The sequence below is a fragment of the Sphaerodactylus townsendi genome, linkage group LG04 (genome assembly GCF_021028975.2).
Source record: "Sphaerodactylus townsendi isolate TG3544 linkage group LG04, MPM_Stown_v2.3, whole genome shotgun sequence".
Taxonomy (NCBI): Eukaryota; Metazoa; Chordata; class Lepidosauria; order Squamata; family Sphaerodactylidae; genus Sphaerodactylus; species Sphaerodactylus townsendi.
In genome coordinates, this window is record NC_059428.1 from 122,153,523 (window position 1) to 122,171,523 (window position 18,001).

The window sequence follows — 18,001 nt, forward strand, 5'->3', positions numbered from 1 at the left end:
GCCGTCGAGGCCGAGCCACTGGCTTCATCCTTGCCCACCCTGCAGGCAGCAGGGCGAGCGCATCCATGCGCTTCTCAGAATGAGTGGAGTAAAAGGTAAAAAAAACCCTATATATATATATATAGTTATCTTTATTTTAAATGTCAAAAATTATTTGCGGCTCCAAGTGTTTTCTTTTCCTATGGAAAACGGGTCCAAATGGCTCTTTGAGTGTTAAAGGTTCCCTACCCCTGACTGGGACCATTGAATCTATGAAGCTGCAATACCCCATATTGCTCACAGAGGATGCTGTGGTCAACCAACAAATTCACTCCCCTGCTTATTTCACCCCCCAAATAGCTAGGAATTTCCTAACCCAGATCTCAGAACCCTGTAAAGCTGCTTTTACAGGAGCAGCAGTGACGTAGTGGTTATGAGCATGTGCACTCTAATCTGGAGGAACTGGGTTTGTTCCTGGCTCTGCCGCCTGAGCTGTGGAAGCTTATCTGGGGAATTCAGATGAGCCTGTGCACTCCCACACACACCAGCTGGGTGACCTTGGGCTAGTCACAGCTTTTCGGAGCTCTCTCAGCCCCACCTACTTCACAGGGTGTTTGTTTTGAGGGGGGAAGGGCAAGGAGGTTGTAAACCCCTTTGAGTCTCCTACAGGAGAGAAAGGGGGGATATAAATCCAAACTCTTCCTCCTCCTCCTCCTCCTCCTCCTCCTCCTCCTCTTCTTCTTCTTTTAAAAACCCACAGAGACATGTGGGAACACCCATAAAATCCCTTTTTTTTTGGTGCACGCAGGAAGAAAACCGACAGTTTTATTGTGCAAAATGTCAGGGAAAGCATGGCAAACAGAAATCCCAGCGGCTCCATAAAGCCTCACAATATTTATTCCAGAATGAGCTCATTTCCTTATATATCATAAGAAAGGAAGCAATTTCCCTTGTTTTTTCCAAAAATTCCATCTTGCTGCCCGAGGGAAGGGGGAGTCAAATCTTCAGCTGCAAGCACTGAAGAACAGCTTGGCAAAAAGTTATAAGGGTGGGCAAAATAATTCAGGAGGCTTTAAGACACACCACCTGAATCTGGGAGTAGACCCCCAGAGACAAGTGCAACAGGGTGGAGAAGAGTTAAAGCAGTTTTACTGGAAAAGTAATGTAGATCAGCAGAGAGTCTTGGCAGTATCTTCAGTCAGCCTCCTGTTAGTTCAACCCATCCTTCTCACAGGGGGAGTGGGAAAGGCTGTCAAGGAATGCAGGTAACAAGTCTTCAACTCTTTATACTTAGATTATAACCACTAGCTGTGAACTGACAGCTACAACAAGTTATTGACAACCCCCTTTTAGATTCCTTATGGGGACTAGAGGAGATCTTTTTCAAAAACTCCACATTGAGCCTGCTTTTGTGGGAACACCATGGGCACCCAACCGCTTTATCTTTCCCCGCCCCACTGTCTGTTGTCCATCATGTCAGTTTCATTTCTGTTGAGCTGCCGGCCAGCAAGGCAGCCTGCCCTTTCAAAAACATTCCCCAAGCACGTTTTCTGCCCATGGCAGCGACCAAAGTGCCATTTCACCCATGTGTGCCAATGGATTCACAACAATGGATTCGCTAATGGATTCACAACAATGTTTCAATGCTTCAGCCAAGCAGATCTAGCTGGCAATGCCCCTGCCACTATGCCCTTTGCGAGCTATCTTGCCTACAAGCCCCAGTGGCCTTTGACAGCTCTTCTGGGATCCTGGCAAGCAACCCCATGTGAGAAAACACAAGCGCTCACCCCGTTTCCACTTGCTGTCGTCGAGCAGCTCACTAGCCGAGCCGCAGCCCGGCCAGCCCAGTCCCACAGCTTTGAGCTCACGTTCCCAATAGGGTCCAGGAATGTTCTCTGTTTGCCTGAAACACCCCATAGCCCTCCTCTCCAGCATGCCCCCCATGAAGGGGGCAGCTTAACTCAAATGTGTGTGTCTTAAAGCACGATCCTCATACCCAGCATATGCCTGGTTCAATATCATCTGAGATGTGACATGCACCTGTGGACCAACGCTGTGCCACAATTCCATCCCGAGAACGCTGTTTTGTGCTAGAGCTGGTGATGGCTCTGAGCAACATCACCCTGGCCATGCCAACTGTCTCATGCAAAAGAAATATTTCCTCCTGGCCTTAATTCCTTCATGGAAACAGGCACCCATGCTAAGGGAGAATCCGGGATAAAATAGATCTGGATTCTAAAATACCGAATGAGACCCATTATTATTATGTTGTGCAGAAACAACCCATGTCTGAATTCCAGGTGCTTTCAAGCTTTAAAAGGTTGGGAACCCCTGATTTAGGTCCATGGAAGATTTCCCCCGATAGGCAGGTTTATGGAATTTGCAGGAAGCAATCCGCCAACTTGATGAGGTAGTTTTAAAAACTGGTGTTGAGTGAGGAAATATGATTCATTCCTTGAAAAGGGCATATTTAGGTTTCCTGTTCCCTGCTCTAGAGTGCCCTGCAAAGCTATTCGGAAGGTGCCATTCTGAAAAGAAGCAAGCACTCTGTCACTGGGGGCAGCTTCAGACCTTGTCAGTATCCTGCAGAAGCTGACCCAATTCATGGTCTGTGCAGAAATCCTGTAGATTAAGTGTGACCGTGAACTCAAATGCACTTGCTCAGGGTAATTTGGACTTGTATCCAGATGTCAATCAAGTTATTCATAGGCTATAATAATAGAGCTAATTAACAGCATAATGTATTACCGAGCCCAGGATCGCAGGTGAAATTATAAGACTATTTCTTCACACAAGGGAGAAAGAACATCATTACTGATAGTTTCATATCAATGTTATTAAAAATGGCAGGTCCACGTAAACAAGGTTGACAGCCACAATGTAAAACACATTTCAGGATGACAGTAATTGGAATGATAGATGGAGAAATCTTTTTTTTTTCCGGGTTACATTGAGATAGCCTCAGTTATCTGTAAACTAATGCTGACTCCCACCAAACAAAAAAAAATGCTTCCTTCCACACCATTAGAGTAAACAGTTAAGTCGCAAGCATTAAAAACCACTCTCCAAATCCTATTCTCTCCATCTGCATGAAACGTAATTGGATCCGGTGAGCCATAAAAACCAGTCCTGTGGCAGGTTGTTTAGAATAACCACTAGGGATGCCAGTCTCCAGGTGGGACCTGGGGATCACTTGGAAGTACAGCTCATCTCCAGACTACAGAGATCAGTTTCCCTGGGAGAATAAAAGGATGCTTTGGAGGGAGGGGACCCTGTGCCATTGTACCCCACTGGGGTCCCTGCCCTCCCCAGGCTCCACCCCCAAATTTTTCCCATCTAGGAACTGGAAGCCCCACCCCTCCAACCCACACCCCTGCCAGTGGCCGGCGAGGACTTGGTGGCCCAAATAGCCAGAAAGGTTGTGAAGATTAGCACACGGCCTTAAAGCAGATAACTGATCAACATGCATACCTCTGGATTTCATAATTCCCCCCATTCCACAGATGAAAAATTCCAACCACGAAATTCACCAGAGCCCAACATTTTTCAGTTCTGAGTTCGGGGCACAGGAGGGGATTAGAAAATGGTGCTTCTGCCTGTGGAAGCAGTTCGGAAAATCCGAGGCTTTAGTTTCTGGGAAGTTACTAAAACAGATGAAAGTTGTTACTGAGCAGCAGTGGCGAAGTGGTTAAGAGCAAGTGCATTCTAATCTGGAGGAACAGGGTTTGATTCCCCGCTCTGCCGCTTGAGCTGTGGAGGCTTATCTGAGGAATTCAGATTAGCGTGTGCACTCCCACACACGCCAGCTGGGTGACCTTGGGCTAGTCACAGCTTTTCGGAGCTCTCTCAGCCCCACCCACCTCACAGGGTGTTTGTTGTGAGGGTGGAAAGCAAAGATTGTAAGCCCCTTTGAGTCTCCTACAGGAGAGAAAGGGAGGATATAAATCCAAACTACTCTTCTTCTTCTTCTTCTTCCATAATGCTTGTCATGTCCCCAGAGAAGCTCTTATTATTTTCTTATTAAGTCTCAGTTGTCCCAAATTACAATGGGTTTAGTAGTTGCTTTTGTATAGTGTTCTAAGGGAGGGAACTTTAGTTAGACCCTGTCCCTTTAAGAAACCCACCAGCAACAAAACTAAAGGACACTGAAGGAACCAAGAGTAAACCCACACAAAGTGGACTTTCTTGAAAGGAGTCAGGAAAGGATAAAAGTCTCATGCTTCAAGTTGTTCCAGTCAAGCAAGTACTTTATTTTTGTCAGACCCTGGGAGGAGTTAAGGTCTCAATTCTTCTAGCAATAAACCTTTTTTTTTAACAGTTACACCTTGCTTGTGAGTCTCCCACTCTGTTGTGGTCAAGTACAGGGCACCTAAGACTGTTTTACTTAGGGAACAGAACAATGCTGGTGTTTTTGCCTTCTGTAGGTTCCAGAGGAATCAGCCATGCTCTGTGCATGAGAGCTCATGAGTTCACTACTGTGCAATTCTGTTTTTCTCCTTATTTTTATTCTTCTTTCCCGTTCTCCTGCTTTCATTGATGTGATAATTCAGTGTGACCATCCCTTTCCCAGAGCTTTTTTTTCCATTGCCTTCTTCTGCAGAGTCTTCCTTGGTGGTCTCCCATTCAAGTACCAACCCTGCTTAGTTTCAACTTTTGGTCACTCCAGCAAAGAACATAGAAAGTAAATGAGAAGCGGAGGTGGGTTTGCTTTTGCCTTTCTCTGTAGAGTCTTCCTTGATGATCTCCCTTCCCTGTTTAGCTTCCAATATCTGACAAGATCGGGCTAATCTATGCTGCCTTCCCACTGCAAACACAACTGCCAGTATTATATTATTAAATAAAAATAAAACTTAGCTCACCTTATGTCATTAAAAAAAGTTTTGGCCAAGCTGATAAAAGTACAAAAGCAAAAATTATTTTCCTTCTTTTAAAAAAGTTATTTTTTAAAATTAAATTTGCATCGCCACCAAAGTGTTCTGCAGTACTTGCTGGAAAAGTTCTACAAAAAATGAAATAAATGGCTGAAAAGTTGCATGAATGTCTTGCACAAATGCAAATGACATGTTTTTTTTAAAGGAGACTCATGATATTGATGTTTAAATGGGTCTGGAAACTTCATCCTCATGTGGAAGTAAAGCAATCAAAATGTCACACTGCCAAATATTATTAGGGATCTAGTAACAAACATTAGCAGTTGTGATTATGATATAATTTCAGTCCTTGCATTTCAAATTCTTTCCCCATCATCCAAATGCAGTTCTTGTTTGGTACATCACTCTTGGTTACTATGACAACAGAACCCTTCTTTCTGGCGTGCCTGAATTTTCAGGACTAATTTTTGGACTCAAGTGAACTCCCTTGATCAGAACAACAGAAATATAGACTTAAAAATGCTCAGGTGTTAGGAATAATCTTGGATTTGATACTATCTATTAATTTCCCTCATTCTCAGATAAGCCCCACATTTATTCTGGAGAGCGTTTCAAAGAAATAGATTTCAAGGAGTTATTTTTACACGTTCAAATGAAAACCCCGAAGCTAGCCATTTTGAAAGAGTAAATTATCCAAAGCCTGGGAAGATGTCAAAAAGCAGCAGGAAGGAACAAGAAATGTTTCTCTTACATATAAGGACTAGGAAAACTCTTGTCATTGAGATGGGTCTGGTAAGTGATAAAGGTTATCTAAAACTCATAAATTAAAAGGGCTGGTGAAAACTTTGGTTTGGATCCATTCTAACGTTTCCATGAGATCAAGACCTTCCACCCACAGTGTGTGATTTCCCTACCTTCCCCCCTCCTGCAGTGGCCCCAAACATCCCCTCCAATGTTGTTATTGAACACAGGAGACTACCCCTCCCCCTGTAACAAGATTTCAAGGAGTATCTTGGGCTGCCCCAAGAGAGGGGAGGTTGGAAAATCATATACTATAGACAGAAGGTCTTGGGCTCACAGAGCTGGTAATGGATGTAGGGTTGCCCCCTCTGGGTTAGAAAGTTTCTGGGGACTGGGGGGTGGAGCCCAGGGAGGGACTTCAGCAGGATATAATGCCACAGAGTCCACCTTCCAAAGTAGCCATTTTCTCCGGGTGAATGGATCACTATAGTTTGGAGAACAGTTGGAATTCCAGAAGATCTCCAGGAATTCCTGGAAGTTGGCAAGAGGGTTGCCAGCCCCAGGTTGGGACATGCCTGGAGATTTTGAGAGGTGAGTCTGAGGAAGGTTTTATTTGGGGAGGAGAGGGTCTTCAGTGGGGTGTAATGCATAGAGGCACTGGCGTAATGCCCATTGGGTAAGGTGGGTAGCTGCCCAGGGCATCACCTTGTGGGGGGCATCAAAATGCTGGGTTCGTTTTTGGGTATTTTAGTGGTTTTCCATTTTTGGCCTGCAGGGGGCGCGGTTTTTAGGCTAGCAGCACCAAAGTTTCAGCGTATCATCAGGAGACTGTCCTTATGCTACCTCCCAAGTTTGGTGAGGTTTGGTTCAGGGAGTCCAAAGTTATGGACTCCCAAATGGGGTGCCCTATCCCCCATTGTTTCCAATGGGAGCTAATAGGAGATGGAGGCTACAGTTTTGAGGGTCCATAACTTTGGCCCCCCTGAACCAAACTTGGGGGGTATCATTAGGGCAGTCTCCTGATGAGACCCTGAAAGTTTTGAGACTGTGCCTTCAGAAATGTGCCCCCCACAGCCTGCAACCCCCATTGACAGCAATGCAGAAAACTCAATGCAGAACAAAGATTCTTGGGCAAATTTCTAGGATGTTCCTGCAGGGAGTGCATTTTTGGATGTATCGGCACCAAAATTTCAGGGTATCATCTGGAGATGATGGCACCCTCCAAGCTTGGTGCAGTTTGGTTCAGGGGGGCCAAAGTTATGGACCCTCAAAACTGTAGCCCCCATCTCCTATTAGCTCCCATTGGAAACAGTGGGGGATGGGGCACCCCCTTTTGGAGTCCATAACTTTGGACTCCTTGAAACAAACCTCACCAAACTTGGGAAGTAGCATAAGGACAGTCTCCTGATGATATGCTGAAATTTTGGTGCTGATATGTCTAAAAATGCACCCCCTGCAGGCACCAATGTCCTGGTGCAAAAAAAATTGGTCATGGTGGAGTGGCCGCCCATGGAGGGGGGGCATCCAACTCAGGTTTTGCCCAGGGCTGCCTCGTTACACCCCTGCATAGAGTCCACCTTCCAAAGTGGCCATTTTCCCCAGGGGAACTAAGCTCCATCGCCTAAAGATCAGTTGTAGTAGCAAGAGAGCTCCAGCCAACACCTGCCATTGGCAACCCTAGTTGACAAACCTAAATGGGTCCAAACCATGGGCCCTTCCGCACACGCAAAATAATGCATTTTCAAACCACTTTCAGAACTGTTTGCAAGTAGATTTTGCTATTCCGCACAGCTTCAAAGAGCACTGAAAGCATTTTGAAAGTGCATTATTCTGCATGTGTAGAATGAGCCCATGACCTTTCAGAGATGATGTTGATATTGTTCCAGAGCTGCCAGTTTCTGCTTTACAAAGATCAGTCTCTGGGAGTTCAGAACGTGGCAACTGGGTTAGGTCAGGCACTGGTCAAAGTCCAGTGAGGAGTCTTTCCCTAGTATGTCCAGAGTAGTCTGAGAAACAAACCTGAAAATATAATGTAGATCCATTTGCCCTTCAAGTACCTGCCAAATTCATATATAAATGGGAATGTAATGGTGAAGTTTAATTTTAACAAATGGGCAGCATTTCCGCTCCTCATCTTGTTTATTTCTGACACTTTTCTTTCAGTGTAGCTCTGACATACAAATTGAGACAAGCCAATGTGAAATGGGCCTGAAGCAATGAAGAAGATAACGAAAGGAGCAAAGTTCAGTTCCCCTCACACACATACTCTCTGTTGTTAAAATTAGACACCCTAGGACAAATGCATAAAGAAATGGTCTAATTTGTTCCAACATCCAAGGCTCATCAATAATTCCCCTTCATAATTCCAAACATTTATCTAAAAACTAACTTCAGATATCACCCAAAACTCTTGTGTGGTGAGCATGAAGAAGAGAAGAACAGTTTGAATTTATACCCTGCCTTTCTCTCTTGTAAGGAGACTTAAGAAGACCTAAAAACTCCTTTTCCCTTTCTCTCCCCACAGCAGATATCTTCTGAGGTAGATGGGGCTGAGAGACTTCTAAGAGAATGGCGACTGTCCAAAGGTCACCCAACAAACTTCATGTGTAGGAGTGGGGAAACAAATACAGTTCACCAGATAAGAGTCCCCCATTCATGTGGAGGAGTGGGGAATCAAACTCAGTTCTCCAGATTAGAGTCCATTGCTCTTAACCACTACAGCACACTGGCTCTCCAAATGGAAGATCATTCAAATGGAAGAGATTGCACTGACAGTGAGCTGGATCCACCTATGTGGGACATATCTTCCTCACCTGCCTATCTCACCTCCCACCTCCAAAATGGGTGCTATCCTCAATAATACCTTCAGCCAGGATAACTCTGAAACTGTGATTTGAAGCTGTTGCCCAAAATGACACATGTGGCGTCAAGTTAATTACACCTTAAATCAAGTTCATGAAACTGTGGTTTGAAGCTGATTACCCATAGAACAGTTAACCTTAATTGTGGTTTTGCAAGTACAAAAGAGAACAAACTTATCACTGTTCAGATAAACCATAGTTTCATGCTATGGTTGATTCTGCACAGCATAATCATATCAGGTTATATTTGGTATTTAAAAATCTGGGTTTATTTTATCCCAGTTTCTCCCTTCACATGGGTGCCCATTTCTGTGAAAGGACTGAGTTAAGACCAGGAGGAATACTCTAGTTTCTTTTGAACGAGCCCTGCTTTTATTTTTATAACTTAGATGCAGAACGCATGCTCAAACATTACCGGTGTGCTGCATTCTGATTGGCTCCCCTGCCCCCCGGGCAGTGTTTTTATTGGCAGATCCTCAGCAACTACAGGAAAACCAAGCAGGACAAACACACCTCTTTTCTCTAGCTTTGGAAAGGAGCTGGTGCAGTGAGCAACACGGCAAGCACATTGTGCTATACAAAGTAAAAACTTTTGACCAATACTGGGCAGAGCACTATGTCCCATCCACGTTTAAAGGTGTGCAAGAGACCACAACACGAGACACTCATGCCCCCACCCCCAATAAATAACATTTGACTGGTCTTTGGGGCTGTCAGGGGGGGAGCATCCTGCCAGGAAGGCACTTTCTCACCCCTCCCCCACCCCAGGACCCCATTGGGAATGTGGGCCTGGAGCTGCAGGGTTGGGCTCTCCAGGCTGTGGTTGGCTAGTGAGTGGAGCTTGGCGAGAGCAAGCGGGAATGGGGCAAGCGCTCATGCTTTCCTGTATGAGTTCGCTTGCCTGGCTCCTCGTTATAAAAGGGCAGTAAATTTGCTTGGGGAATGTTTCAGAAAGTGCAGGCTGCAACTCAGCAGAAATGAAAATGATGTCATGTAAGGCAGGGAGATCAGGCAGCAGGGTGGGGAAAATAAACCAGTTTTGCTCCCATGGTGTTCGCACGAAAGTGATTCAGCATGGGATTTTGGAAAATAGATCGTCATTTTAGTGGTTTTTGAAAAACCCAGGATGAGGGAAACTTCACAGGACAAACCCGCTTTAGGGTCGGGAACCGTGCAAATGGCTAGGCCAAACTGCAATATTTCCCTTGCTCAACCCAGGATATTTGGATCATGCAGAATCAACCCCTGTCTGAACTGAGCTGTAGATCGTCATAAAGAGACGCTTGCTGGTTGTGACTAGGTTTCTGTTGGTCAACAAGAGCAGTTGTGTGCAAGCAATAGACTTGGGTCAGGATGATTGGCTTCCCTCACTTGCAATTGAATTACCACCAATTAATAATTGTAACCCTGACCTTGGCAGCCCAGGCTAGCCCCACATTGTAAGCTAGGCAAGGTTGGACCTAGTTAGTACTTGCCTGGGGAATACCAAGGAAGATCTGGGTCACGATGCAGAAGCAGGCAGCAGCAAGTCCCCTCTGTTTATCTCTTGCTTTGAAAACCCTGCAGGATTGCCGTAAGTCACCTGCAACTTGACGGCACTTTCTACCCCCAATTAATAATTTTAGGGGCTCGGGTCTGAAGACTGCCATTGTATTTCATCATGTAAAGAATCTACTTCTAACATTTCATCATCCCCACCTTCCCTCAGACTTTTTTGTTAATTGTTATGCTTCCCAACAAGAACCAGCAAGAAAATCTGAATGCACATTTCTTTGCTGTAGCTGAGAAAGCAATTTTCAATAAAGCTTTGAACTGTGCCATATTTTATCAGGACATACCAAGGGAAGAAAAAGAAGTACCAATGTTTTGATCAGTGATGGAATAATTGGGAAGAAAAAGCTCTTAAATGTCATAAGCTTACTATGTAATGATACTCCATTAAGGGGAGGGAGGGAGGGAGGGAGGGAGGGAGGGAGGGAGGGAGGGAGGGAGGGAGGAAGGAAGGAAGGAAGGAAGGAAGGAAGGAAGGAAGGAAGGAAGGAAGGAAGGAAGGAAGGAAGGAAGGAAGGAAGGAAGGAAGGAAGGAAGGAAGGAAGGAAGGAAGGAAGGAAGGAAGGAAGGAAGGAAGGAAGGAAGTTTAACATTCTCTGTGCTACCCTTTGATTCCTTTTTAACCCACCAAGAACGAAACTAAAAACCTCAATTTGAGCTTAGTGTCTTCTAGATCCAGAGTACTGTGTCCAAAAATTGAAGCAACAAGGTAAAATTGAAACCTTGGGTGGGGGGAAGAACAGGATACAACCATTATGGGATATTTTGTTGCCATAGTAACGGAGCCTCTATGGTATGATTGCTAAATGAGGAAACTTGGAATATTTAGAAGCAGACGTTGAACAGGCTTCACAGTGTCATATCTTCAGAAGCAAAGTTTCTTCCATGTCAGACTGCATCTCTCTGGAGGCTGAACTACAAAGCCCGTAATTCAGCAAGACCTAAAAATGACATGTGAAAAAAAAAATGGAATAAGCGCTGATTCAGTGTTAAGAATAAAGAAGCCACTTGCAAGGTGTTTTCTTCACAAAGCCAGCTCGCAGAACATTGTTCAAGTTGACATATATGTCTTGTATGGGGTTGGGTGTGTGTGTAAAAGGCTGTGGTGAAAAGCAAATTGAAAGCAGTACCCTTTTTTAAAACCTAGCCGAGAGCATGTGAGACACCTGTTAAATGTCCTCTCTGTCCCTGATTTAATTTGTCACTCACCATCCCCGGAATCACTTTTTTTTTTTTGCTCAAGTTTGCTCAGCCTGAATGAAAAGAGCACAAGCTGACCACATTACTATAACATAATCTCCACCATCTGGAGGAGAGGAGGAAAAGGCAAATAGAAAACAAAACAGCTCATGGTTTAGAAGCACAAGCCACCAAAACTGTGGATGCAGCTCACTCGCACCATGAGTCCAACAACACCCACCTGTGGAGAATCCTGACGGGATTTGATAGAGCCCAGATTTCTCCTTCGGACATCTGTGCTGGCTCCCACTCTGCCTGTTAGGGATGCCAGTCTGCAGGTGGTGGCTGGAGATTCCCCCCAAATGCAGAGATCAGTTCCAATGGAGGAAATGGATGCTTTGGAAGGTGGGCTTTGTGGCAATGTGCCCCACTTAGATCCCTGTCCTCCCCAGGATCCACCCCCAAATCTCCAATGTTTCCCCACCTGGATCTGGCCACCTTCCTCTCCCCCAACTGGTGACCAGGAGGGAAATGGCAACCCTACTCCCTGTCCAGCAGGATGTTAGGACGATTTGGAGGTCTGCACATTAAGAAGAGGAGAAGAGTGTGGATTTATTCCCCGCTGTTCTCAACCACAAGGAGTCTTGAAGTGACTTGCAAACATCTCCCCTTCCTCTTCCCACGATAGCAGTGGTGTAGCATAGATGGGGTCACAAGGGCACAAACTTTTGTGGAGGTGCAATTTGCCACTGCTTCCCGCTGCCTCACTTTTTTCTGCCGCCTTTCTGCTTTCTGCTGCCTTGCCTGTTTGTTGAAGTTGGGGGGGGGGGGGGTTCAGAGCAGCGGGGGTTGGGGGATGCACTTAAAGTTTGCCTCAGGTTCTTCTTTGCGATGCTATACCTCTGCACAACAGACACCTTGTGAGGTAGGTGGAGCAGAGAGAGAGCTGAGATAACTATGACTAGCCCAAAGTCACCCAGCAGGCTTTTTGTGGAGGAGTAGGGAATCAAACTCAGTTCCCCAGTTTAGAGTCTGCTGCTCATGTAAAGGAGTAGGGCAGCAAACACAGTTCTCCAGATGAGAGTCCACTTCCTCTTAACCATGCTGGCTATCAGTGTTTTCCTGCTTTCCTGCCCTCCTTCTCTGTACAGTTTGACAATTTGAAAAACCATACAGTGGTGCTTACATGTCAATTCAGCACAACATAATTATGCGAGGTTACATTCAGAATTTAAAAATCCTGGTCTATTTTATCCCGGTTTCTCCCTTTGCATGGGTGCCCATTTCTGTGAAGGAGTCGAGTTAAGACCAGGAGGAAACACTCCCAATTTTTTTGCCCAAGTCCAGCTTTTTTTGTTTTTACAACATAGATGCAGCACACACACACTCAAACATCCCCGGTGTGCTGCACTCTGATTGCCCCCCCCCCACTCCCAAAGGCAATCCACAGCAACCATAGGAAAACCAGGGAGGCCACACACACACACCCTTTTCTCTAGCTATGGAAAGGAGCAGAGAGCAACATGGCAAGCATGTTGTGCTATACGAAGTAAAAACATTTGACCAACACTGGGCAGAGCATTTAAAGGTGTGCAGGAAACCACAGCATGAGACACTCTCTCTCTCTCTCTCTCTCTCGCACGCACGCACGCACGCACGCACGCACGCACGCACGCACGCACGCACGCACGCACGCACGCACGCACGCACGCACGCACACTGATATACCAAATAACATTTGACTGGCCTTTGGGGCTGCCAGGCAGGTGCTTCTATACCTCTCCCCTCCCAGAATCCCATTGGGTATGTGAGCCGGGAGCTGCAGGACTGTGGCTCAGCTAGAGAGCAGGGCTTGGCAAGAGTGAGCTGGAACAGGGTGAGCTTGATGTAAAGCAGTGAGATCAGGGAGCAGGGTGGGAAAAATAAATCAGTTTTGCTCCCGTGGCCTTCGCACAGAAGCGATTCAATGTGGGATTTTGGGTAAAGATCAACAATTTAGTGGTTTTTGAAAAACCCAGGAAGAGGGAAATATCGCTAGACAACCCCGCTTTAGGAATCGGAGCCGTGCAAACTTCTTGGCCAAACCAGGATATTCCTCTTGCTCATCTCGGGATATTTGGACCATGCAGAAATGGCCATTCATTCCTCCTTTTAAAACCCTTTTCCTTTGTTCATAGGTGGTATAGGGGAGAGGCCTCAGTAGATTTGGATACATGGAAATATACATACATATTGAGACTGTATGCGGTTTTACTTAGGATCTGGATAATTCTGATTCTACACTTTGGCTAGGACCCAAAAACCCGCACCCAATGGAACCCTCCCCCAAACAACTCAAGATTCATCAAGTAAAGAATCTGCACAGGGCAAGGGCTGCAGATGGAAGCCAAACAAACAGACCAGTAGGGAATTTAAGGTCTGCTCCACTCAGCCAAAATAATAATAATAAGAAGAAGAGTTTGGATTAATATCCCCCCTTTCTCTTTTGTAAGGAGACTCAAAGGGGCTGACAATCTCTTTTCCCTCCCCCACACAACAAACACCCTGTGAGGTGGGTGGGGCTGAGAGAGCTCCAAAGAGCTGTGACTTGCCCAAGGTCACCCAGCTGGTATGTGTTGGATGCACAGATAAGCCTCCACAGCTCAAGTGGCCGAGCGGGGAATCATACCCAGTTCTCCAGATTAGAGTGCACCTGCTCTTAACCACTATGCCACTGCTGCTCACAAATAAGACGTTCTGGGTATGCTAAAAAAAGGTGTCCTGGGAAGGCATTCTGCACAGCTTTATTCCCAAGATGACCTCAGGATGCCTTTTTTTAGCTCAAGCCATCTTTTTGGGAGAATGGTTCAAAGTGCAACCCCCCCCCCCCCCCGCTTCTATTATTATAGTTCATAATTTTTCAAGTGCTCAAGATGTGGCAATCCTGCTTATGTGCTGCAAGATATTACAACGATTTGGAGATTCTCACATTTAAGAAGCAGAAAATTCCAAGTATTCCATGTATTCCAAAATTCCAAAAATTCCATGTATACAAATGCTGCACAAATGAGATGCAACTAAAAATTAGCAAGGCAATTCTGCCTCGCTGTGTGTTTCCAGTGTGGCTTTTGATGCCGAACAAGTTGCCCACCCCTAGTTCGAGTAACAGCATTTAATATGAAACTTAATTTGCAAAAAATTGTTGTTTTTCCCCCAACATGTTAATTGTGCTGACTCTATGCTGCCACCTACTGGGCCTTTTTAACATAATCAAAGCTTACTGGGCCTTTTTAAAGATAATCAAAGCTTATTTGGTATGAGATTCTTCCATCTATGACCTACTATACACTTCTTGTCTGCCCCACTTTGTGAGTCCTGCTCCCTCATTGGTCAAGGGTCCGTCGTCACAACATTTAATTCCTTAGTGCTTTTTGTTCAGGACTAAACCACACCCAAGCAGCGTCATAGCCTTTTGCCTGGCATTGTGACATCATTGCGGTAGTGGAAAGTGCTGCCAACTCACAGCTGACTTATGGCAACCTCGTGAGGTTATCATGGCAAGAGAAGTGACTGGCCCAAGGTCACCCCACCAGGTTGCTTGTGGAAGGGTAGGGAATCAAACCTGGTTCTCCGGATTACAGTCTACTGCACCATGCTGGCTCTCCAGCTATGAAATGGGGAAAACAGTCAGTGTTATCCTTGCACAGCATAGATAGTAAGAGCCACTAGATATTATATATAAGGGTTTATAGGTATGATGTAAGTTTTTCCTGCTTCAGCCATGTTTGGCTTTTCATGAGGTATAATTATGCCCTAAGAGTCTTACGGCTTAAATGAAGAGCTGGAGTCTGCAACCACTATGTGATTTCATGCTAGAACTCTGGAATGTTATATACTTTTTGCTGAAAGTACATTTAAAAAACACAACTATTCAGAGACGTTACTAAAAATAAACCATGCTGTTAATTTGCCTGGGTGTAATTCATGCCTGTGCTCTGTCTGAGGCAAGTAAGACTGTTAGGTCTTGCAAAATGGCTTAAGCTATTATTAAAAATACATGAGCCCAGATGGAGATCTGACAGAGCGCACCCTCTGAGGAGCAGTATGGAATCAGAATGCCACTGTTGTGACCAGAATTCATAAGGACTGCATGCATTGTGCAGAGTTTAACCAACTTTTTTTTTCCTTTTGAAACTGTTTGGCTTGTATTTGCCAACTGTCATGGAGATGGACAGAGGACTATCAGACTTCTGGCTCTGGAGACAGAGATTACAGACTTCCTACTGAAGTAGGGGAACATCTGGTTTAAGGTGTGTGGGCTGGCGGCTGGTAGAGCTTGCCAATGTTTAAGTGGAGCCTAGAGACATCGTGAAATTACAACAGATTTCTAGATGCCAGAGATCAGCTCTGATTGGGGGGGATTACCGTAGCAGCTTTGGAGGTTGACACTGTAGCAATACTGTAGCAATACCATAGAGGGGAGAAGAAACAAAAGTCCTAGGGCCCCTTCTGCACGTGCAGAATAATGCACATTCAATCTACGTTCAATTCACTTTGCAGCTGGATTTTACTGTGAAAAATAGTAAAATCCACTTGCAAATAATTGTGAAAGTGGATTGAAAGTAGATTATTCTGCATGTGTAGAAGGGGCCTTAGAGTGACATTTCAAAAGTAGCCTTCCCCACTTACTCCCTCTTTTAAAATATCTCTTTCTCTTTTCTAAGTTGCCAATTCCTTTAAATGTATGAATGTTACGTTTCTCTGGGTTAACTTACTTTTTAGTTTTTTTTCAATCTTTTCCCCCCTTTTTTGTAAATTTTATGGGTAAAATTAAGAAGTAGACTCCTAATGGTTGAGAAAAGCCAGGCATAAATCCAAACCCTTTAAATTTTGGTTTACGTTCAGAATTGACATTTAATTTACCATATATACTCGAGTATAAGCTGGCTTTTTCAGCACATTTTTAATGCTGAAAAAGCCCCCCTCGGCTTATACTCAAGTATATACAGTAATTCCAAGATTGCCGCCAGAGCTGGGGCTGCTGTGGGGATCTGGTAAGCATGTTGCTGCTTTTTTTCTAACCCACCAGAGAGCCATAAAAACAAGCTGTAAGGACAGTCTGCAAAGCATTACAACTAGGTTGCCTCTCTCTCTCTCTCTCTCTCTGTGTGTGTGTGTGTGTGTGTGTGTGTGTGTGTGTGTGTGTTGTGTTGTGTTGTGTGTGTGTGTTTGTGTGTGAAAAGAAACCGAGGCATTTCTCTCTTAAGGGTTATTGGTGCGTTGCATTCTAGATTAATACAATTCTTCATACAGTAGTTTACTGCCAAATACTGATGTTGCTGAAGACAAAGACTTTCTTTGGAGCAAAATTTAGGCTGGCATGGCTATGAATCCCAGAATTATTCTACATTTGGAGGAAAACAGTGGTTCATTTATGTTCCTAGAGTCCTGGAAAGCTGCTCATCCGTAATGCAAACTCTGTTTAGCAACTCTATTTCATCTTGCTCCCAAATCTTCTGTTTTTAGCTGCTACTGAGTCAAGTTTGAAGGCTTATACTCGAGTCAACAAGTTTCCCAGTTTTTGTGGTAAAATTAGGTGCCTCGGCTTATATTCAGGTTGGCTTATACTTGAGTATATATGGTACCTTAGTCATGAAGCCAGGGATTTCCAAACAAGTTGGTTTTTGTACACTGATCTTCTCTACCTTTAAAGAGTCTCATTCTTAACCACTCAGCACTGTAAGAAAGAAGAAACAGCAACCATGTTTAGCAATTCTCCTCCATAATGTCGGGAAGCATTGATCTCATGTTCTGCCCTCAGCCAATTAAACTGTGATAGGTGTCAAGCCCTGGATCTGTTACCAATAACAAGCTCAGTGATTTTAGTCAGAAGCTTTTATTGACAGAGAACAGTTTGGCCATGCAGAAAGAAAGCCAGTACTAAGGTCTGGCTTTCCACAAACCCAATTTATGTTCTGCCTCTCCTTCTTCTCTCTTTCCCAAATGCCCAAGCAGAGTTCTGCATTTGAATGTGCTAGCTGTTGCTCTTCCAGGCCACAGGTACTGATAAGAATAAATTCTAAATCACTACATAGTGCAGGCATGGAGACAGCGAGAAAATGAAAGAGAGATGAGCATCATTAGTAAAACACAATCCAGATCCCAGTTGCTGTCAAGCTCCTGACAATAGGGTTGCCAATCTCCAGCTATGGCCTTGAGGCCTCCTGCAATTACAGTCCACTGCTATTAGCCACTATACCACAATATACCTTCTCCTTGCAGATTTGGATCCTTACATATCCTATAGGGTTGGCCTTTTCACTTTGGCAGCCTCAAAGATTTGTTCCAAGCATGCACAAAAGTAAACAATTAAACCAAAAGCTGTATAGGATATGTCTGAATCCAATTTAGACACATTGGAAGGGGGATTGTGAGGGACTTAGTGTCCACATAATTGATTTTTAGTCGTAATTTTTTAATCTGTTTGTATATTAAGCTGGATTAGATGTTTTAATGTAGTAGTATTGTAATGGCCTACACCTCTACAATAAAGTTGACTTGACTTGACCACTATACCACGCTGGCTTGTCCTTGATGAAAACAAATAAAAACTAAGCTTAGCTCAGTTCACGTTTGCACAGGGTGGGAGAAAGTTACCCAGAACTGAAACTAATTAAATGTGCCCCTATTTGAAACACAGAGTTTGAATTTGAATATTTGAATATGTGATGGGGTGTGGATGGCTGTCAATAAGAAGAATAAAACCTTTGATGGTAAGAAAGCGGCATATATATCAATACAGATCTCGATTCCAGTTTAGATCATTCTCTGCCGGAGAAA